This window comes from Propithecus coquereli, unplaced genomic scaffold, assembly GCF_000956105.1.
Source record: "Propithecus coquereli isolate 6110/MARCELLA unplaced genomic scaffold, Pcoq_1.0 Scaffold114, whole genome shotgun sequence".
Lineage (NCBI taxonomy): Eukaryota > Metazoa > Chordata > Mammalia > Primates > Indriidae > Propithecus > Propithecus coquereli.
In genome coordinates, this window is record NW_012135414.1 from 2,833,590 (window position 1) to 2,840,258 (window position 6,669).

Consider the following 6,669-nt stretch of genomic DNA (forward strand, 5'->3'; position numbering starts at 1 on the left):
GCAACAGAGTGAGACTCTGTCTCAAAAAAAAAAAAAAAAATCACAGAGCCTAAAGAATCTGTCTCAGACCTTTAGGGAACTTGATCAGGTCCTACCCACCCGACAGCTCCTCGGAAAAGCCTCAGATTTGGGGATGAGCCCAAACTCACTCACTTCTGCACGTGTCCTGTGCTGCCATCTACTGGTTTCTTGGAAGCATCGACCTCCTCTGTTGTATTTCCTGGGGCGGGGGGGAGGAGGCGCTGGAGAGAAAAGGGCTCAAGTGCCAATTAAATTGCAGAACATATATAACTGTCGCGTAGTTAGTTCTCTTGACATCTGTATAAGGCAAAGGCCCTACTTTCCTCCAGCAATCGCAGGCCCTCCTAACTCCTAATTCTGTATCAACAGTTATACTCGTAAAATTCACAGACCTCCTTGCTGACCTACCTCAACGGGTACAGATCTGACTCCGACTGCCTATCCCAGAACCCAGACCCTCCTGCACAGCGTAGGCTTCATAAAGTGCTCGATCCCACATATCTGAAGTCCCACCGCCCAGATTACCCAATTTTCACAGACCTCTGAGATTCCTTGTACTACCTTGCAAACCCTGCAGACCTTCCCCCATAGGGCAAATGCACGCGCCAACCCAGACGCCCCTACAAAAAGGCTCAAGCTCTTCAGGCAGTTCACACCAGCGCGAAAGTATCAAGAGAGTCCCGACTGGGCTCAGAGCCCTGAGGCTTGCGCTTTGGGCCTGGATCCTGTTCCCCACCCTCGCCCGGACCAGGTCAGGTTTGGCTTGCAGCCTGCCGCCCGAGGCCCCGCCCCTCTAAACCTGTCATCACAGAAGCCGCACGTGGCAGGGGTGGGACCTCAGGCGACCTGCAACCATCACTTTGTCTCCTCCGTCATCCATTGGGGCCGCCGCCGCCAATCAGAGCCAGCGGATCCGGGCTGGACCGCGAGCGCCCAGGTGAGGCGAGCCGGGGTAGGGGCGAGGGGAAGAGAGGCTCCGCTGGGAAGGTGCTCGAGGTGGAAGCGGGACTGGCGAGAGTTCTGCCAGGCTGGAATCCGAGGGGGCGGGTCTCGGTGAAACGCTGAGAGACCAAAAGGGGGCGGGCATCAGGGGTGGGACCTGGGAAAAGCGGAGGATCCTGGGGAAATGCAAAGTAGACGCGAAGGGGGCGGAGCCAGAAGGGGCGGGGCCCTGGCTACAGGGAAAGAGCCCGAGGAATTAAAGAAACCAAGGAAAGGGGACTAACCGCGGGAAGGTGGGAGGTGGGACCGGGGAGAGGGTGGGTCTGGGCGCTGCGGGGGCGGGCCTCGGGCCGAAGGGGCGAGGTTTGCAGGCCCTGGCTGCAGCTGGAGCTGCTCAGTAACTGCCCCAATCCACTACCTCCTCAAGTCCAACGGGATCCACGGAACTACAGGTGTGGGGCGGGGTGTGCATGGAAGAAGGGACAAGGACGGGGGCTGCTTGGCAGAAGGGAACTGTTGGAGATAACCTGAAGACTGCTGTGTGCGGGCGGAGGGGGATAAGACACGGAGTGGAGGGAGCAGTTGGGGACTCAATGTGTGGGTAAGGAGGTGCATTCTCCAGAGCCCCCTGTGGGGGAAGGGCGGGAGTGCTTTGTGGGGGTGGGAGGTACGGTGTGAGGGGGCGGGGTCGCTGTGGAGGATTGGAAGCGATACGCGAGGGGGAGGGGATTTGGAGGCGCTTTGCGGGAAGGGGGCTGTGTGATGGGGAAGGGCTTGTGATCTGGAGTGTGGGAGGGTCGGAGGGGCTGTGTGGAGGAAGAGGGGATGGGGCTGTAGGCACTGTGAGAGAAGGGTTATAGGCCCCTGTGGCGGGGGGAGGGGGGAGAGAACCCTAGTACTTTGAGAAAGTAACAGTTCAGGGCACGGTAGTGACTCCAGGAAGACATTTGTGTTCTGTGTGCTAGGCGTGAGGGTGGTAGAATTAGTGGGAGGAAAAAGCCAGTCTGTAGTGCTCCTGGCTGCTCAGCTCGTAATTCCATCTTCTGGCCTGGGCACTCTTAGAGAGGAGCCAGGCCCAGCTTGCCACCAGGGTTTGTGTGACTGTCTCAGTCTACTTTGGATCTGTCCAGCTGAGACTGGGGTTTCTTCCCCTAACTGATGTCCCTGGGGACCCTTCCCCAACTTGGTTCCTGTCAACCTCTCACCCTAGTTCCTGTTCCTCCCAGAAGCCTGCCTTGGTCTCTGTCTCCCTCCCTCCCCCCTTTGCCCTGCCCTTACGCTCTGGGTGTGCTCATTTCCCACTTCCTTCCTCGCCTTGGGGCCTGGCCTGGTCCTTGCCTATCTAGGAGCTGTGCCCTGCACCGAACTTTGTACTCAATGACTAGAGACCCTGGTAATCGGCAGCAAAGCTCAGATCCCACCCCGACTTCTACCACCAAGGTCTCTCCCAACAGACCCCCAAGTGACTGGTAGCCACGTTTTACCACTTGCCAAAAACTGATTTTCCCCACCTTTGTCCCTCCCCTGGGTGGAGAATCCTAGGGTCCTCAAAAATTCTGTGCTTCTATGGGAATGGGGCAGTGGTAAGGAGTATTGACGGTCTTTGATTTATGTTTTGAGAGGTTGGTCACTATTGTAAGCTGAGCCCAGGAAGGGATGTGAGATTCCAGCCTCAGCCAGCGGAGGAAAAGGGAGTGGCTCCCCCCACTCCTGGCTTGGAAGCTGTCAGAACTGAGACTAGGACCTAGTCCTCTTCAGGACTCCTTTGGTTCCCTGAGGGGGCTTGATGTAGTGCCAGCGTCCTTTTTGTCCCTAGGCTAGCTGGGAGAGGGTGGGAAAGTCTTGTGTTCCACACAGTGGCTGAAGGAGTGTGACAGTGTTGCTGACATGGGGCCCCAAGCCAGCCTCCTCACACAACCACCCAGTAGCTGAGAGACTGGCTGGGGAGGGGGTGTGTGTGCTAAGGACAGACAAAGCCCTAGGGTAGGGTGGGGTAAAGGAGGGCAGGCTGAAGCCTTTTGAGGAGGAGCTGATTACTATGGCAACACTGCTTCCCAGACAGTCTCTCAGAGAGGGCGGGCTGGGGCAGACACACTCTAGCTTCCTCAGGACTGGGGCGGTTTGTGTGAGTGGATGGGGCATGAAGAGAAAGGGCATCAGTTTGCTAGGCTGAGGCTGAGCATATAGCCTTTCAGCTTTGGTGCAAGCAGCATTCAAATGCTCGAGCCTATCCTCTGAAACGGATATGAGTGAACAGCCATTAGAATTATAGCAGTACGAGGCCAGAGTTTTAGAGGCCCTCAACAGTCATTATTTATTCAAACCTCATTTAACAGATTTGGAAATTTATGGCCAAAGAGATTGTGATCCCCCAGGTCTCACAGTGAAAGAGCAGGAGTTAGGATCCAGGTCTCCTGATTGCTGTTCACTCAGCCCAGGGCCTGTTGTTTTCTTCAGCCAATGTCTACTGAGCACCTATCATGTGCCAGGCACTAATGTTGACTCTAGGAATATAAGCATGAACAAAACAGACAAAGTCGCTGCTCTCATGGAGTTTCCATTCTAATAAAGGGAGAAAGAAATTGTATGTTTGTGGGTAGGTGGTTGTCAAGTAGTGATTACTGCTATAAAAAAATAAAGCTAAGTAAGGCCTCTCGATTGTACCTGCTTGTATGCTGCTTTCCCAAGGCCACTAAAGCCTGGAACATCTTTGATCCTTTACTCTGAAGTGTTGTCCTCTGACCTCTGACCAAGGCCTGGGCCTATGGTAGTGGTAGTAAGAGAGAACAAGGTGGGGTTGCTAAGGGATTATTCCTTTCCTACAGTGTTCTGTGTCTCTACCTGTCTTCCTAGTAAGCTTTTACTAGGCAAGTAGGCTCTTACATTGGTACTCTGCAATTTTGTTCAGGGTGTTAAAAATGTCCTTAGTTCTTTTTCTTACCCTTAGGGAACCAGCAAGGAAGTCAGTACAAAAGAACTAAGTTCTTTTTCAGGGTTTTCCTCCTGGTCTGAGAGGAGGAGAAGGGAGCCTGCAGGAACTGTTTCTTGTTTTGTCTCTCCTAAGTCTAGAGCACAAGGAGGAAGCAGGGGGAGGGGAGCCTCTTTTTACTGTCTAGTAACAACCTCAGAGCCCTAGGGGGCCCGCAAACAGGCAAGGCAGAAACAAGGACCTAGCGCCTTCTGTGGCCTCTGAACTGTAGAAGAATAGACTTTCCCTCTTTTTGGCCTGGTGTTTGTTTCCTGCTTCTGTGGACAACTGGGAGAAAAAGCCTCCTAACTTCCAAACCATCTGACTTGCTGACAGGTGCAGAGGGCAAGGTAAACAGGACTATAGATTTTCTTAGGTTGCCTCTAGAGCAGTACCTCTAAAAAAATGCCTTTGAATGCCAAATCCTTACAAAAGTTTCCATCCAGGTCATTTAAAGAATAGGAGGATTGGCTGGGCCCAGTGGCTCACACCTGTAATCCCAGCACTTTGGGAGGCCAAGGGGGGAGGGTCGCTTGGGGACAGGAGTTGAGACTAGTCTGGGCAACAGAGTGAGACTCCATATCTACAAAAAATTAAAAAATTAGCAAGGCATGGTGGTGCCCCTGTAGTCCTAGCTACAGGCTGAGGGCGGGAAGATTGCTTGTGCCCAGGAGTTCGAGTTTACAGTGAGCTATGATTGCACCACTGTACTCCAGCCTGGGTGACAAAGTGAGACCCTGTCTCTGAGAAAAAAAAAAAAAAAAGACTAGGAGGGCAAGGGTTAGGGATGCTGGTTCTGCTGCCACTTGATTTGGCTGAGTCTGGGCTGGGCCTGGGGCCTAGTGACTCAGGGGGAGGGTGGGGAGTTTCGAGGGAGCTGTGAGTCATGGCGGTGAGCTCCATCACAAGAGTTTGGCTCATTTCCCCCACTCCAGGCAGAAATCCTCCTATCCTACTTCCCTGGGTGCTCTGCCTCCTTGAACAGGGGATTGTGAGTAGAAAGAGTGTGGCAGAAGGGATGGGGCAGCCTGATCTCAGAATGGGAGTTCAGATACACAAAGAATAATGCTGATCCCTGAAATTAAAATGTATCCATGTCTCGGGAGCCCTTGCATCCCCTCTAACGAACGTAAAAGAGCATCAATTATAGAATAAGAGAGGGTCCGACTTTAGGCCTTTTTCTTCTGCTCTGGTATGAAGGAAGCTTCCTGGGTGCCAACAGTCCTTTGGCTCTGGAGCTCTGGTTTGGAAGGTGGGGAGAGATGAATGGGAGTGAGGATATTTAGGGTCTGGGGTCTGATATAGGAAGAGCAGGCTGACTTTGGAGGTTGTTGAACTGTGTCTATGAAAGCCCTGGGGCTTCCTCTTACTCAGCCTATTCCTATTACTGGAGAGTGGAAGGGCGGTAGAGGTGGGGTGAGAAATGGGAGGCCTACGCCTTTAAAAGGGTTAAATGGCAGGGCAGAATGTTGCTTTGGACTGGAAGATGAAGGGTTAAGGAGACGGGCGGGGCGACCTTGGGTAGGCCTGCCCCCTTGTGGACCAATAGGCGGGCATCTCTTGGAGGGGGCGTGCCTCACACTTTAGGTCGCAGGGAGGCTGGCCTCCTATGGACCAATGAGCACGGTCGCTTACCAGGGAGGGCGTGGCCTTAGGGGGCGTGGCGGCCGTGGCCGCCGCGGCGGGGGTGATGGGGCGCTGGGCGGGGCGGGCGGCCCCATCAGCTGGTAGGAAATGGCCTGTGAGTCAGAGGGGCAGCGGAGTCGGCGGCTCGGAGCCGGGGCGGCCCCGGGGAGGGACCGTCGCAGGGAGGGGCGCGGCAGCGGCTGGGGGGCTGCGGGCGCCAGGGCCCTCTAGTATTGCACACGAATCTGAACAGAGAAGAGCCTAGCAGAGCAGGGCTCAGCCTGAGCCACCCTTTGTCTGGGTTGGGGGCCCGAGGCAGGGAGGACCGGGGATCCGAAGGGAGGGACCGGGACGGGACGGAAGGGCCTGGAGCAGCGGCCACCGCAGCGGAGCCAATTTGGGAGTGGGGTGAGTGTGTGCTAAAGGGAAAGAGCAAATCTCGGAAGCTGCAGTAGGTTGTGGGGCCTGCCCCAGGCTATGGGGACGAGAGGAGTGAGAAAGGACCTGGGAGGCTAAACAGGGGATAGGGGATCGTCCAGAACAAGGAGTCCAGGAGTCGGTGAGTCTGCGGAGCTTAGTTTAGAAGGACTGCTTAGGTCTGCTCCCTCTTCACTGAGGGTGGAGGGCTCTAGGCTAGGGGCCAAGGGGTTAGTGAGAGAGCAGAGAGCAGAGGTTGACCTTCCTCCCCACGGTGGTGGTCCGTGGTAACAGCCCCCCTATTTTGTGTGGACGTGTGTGGGGACAGAATGTAGAGCAGCTGGCAGCAGTTCTCGCTGCACAGGATGAGGGTGGAAAGCACATGGATAGGAATTCTCCTTCCTGTCATCCTCCTTGATCAGGGTAGAAATGGTTATCTTTAATACTGAAGGCAAGGGGAGAATGAGCCTGGGAGCTCCTACCTATACCAACACCCACCTCACCCACCTTCCAGGCCTAGCAGGTGTCTGAGGGTACAGACGTATTCTGGGACTTGTTGTTTTTGCTGGCCTTGCTCCCTTGGCATGTTGGGAGCTGTAGTCCTTGCCAGCCACAGCCTGGCACAGCTGTTTGATGCCAGCTGCTGCCCACCCCCTGCACGAAGGGTGAGGTTTGGCCTACCCTGCCCCCCCCCC

General features: G+C 55.1%; 1 protein-coding gene across 2 annotated transcripts in view; it reads left to right on the top strand.

Moving 5' to 3' along the window:
* Window positions 1-1,315: 1,315 nt before the first annotated feature.
* The window catches only part of FAM214B (family with sequence similarity 214, member B), an 11,285-nt gene continuing 5,931 nt past the window's right edge, over window positions 1,316-6,669 (top strand). For both annotated transcript variants that reach the window (XM_012657070.1, XM_012657087.1), the window contains exon 1: window positions 1,316-1,415. The gene's annotated coding sequence lies outside the window, so the exon portion shown is untranslated. The remainder of the gene's footprint in view (window positions 1,416-6,669) is intronic.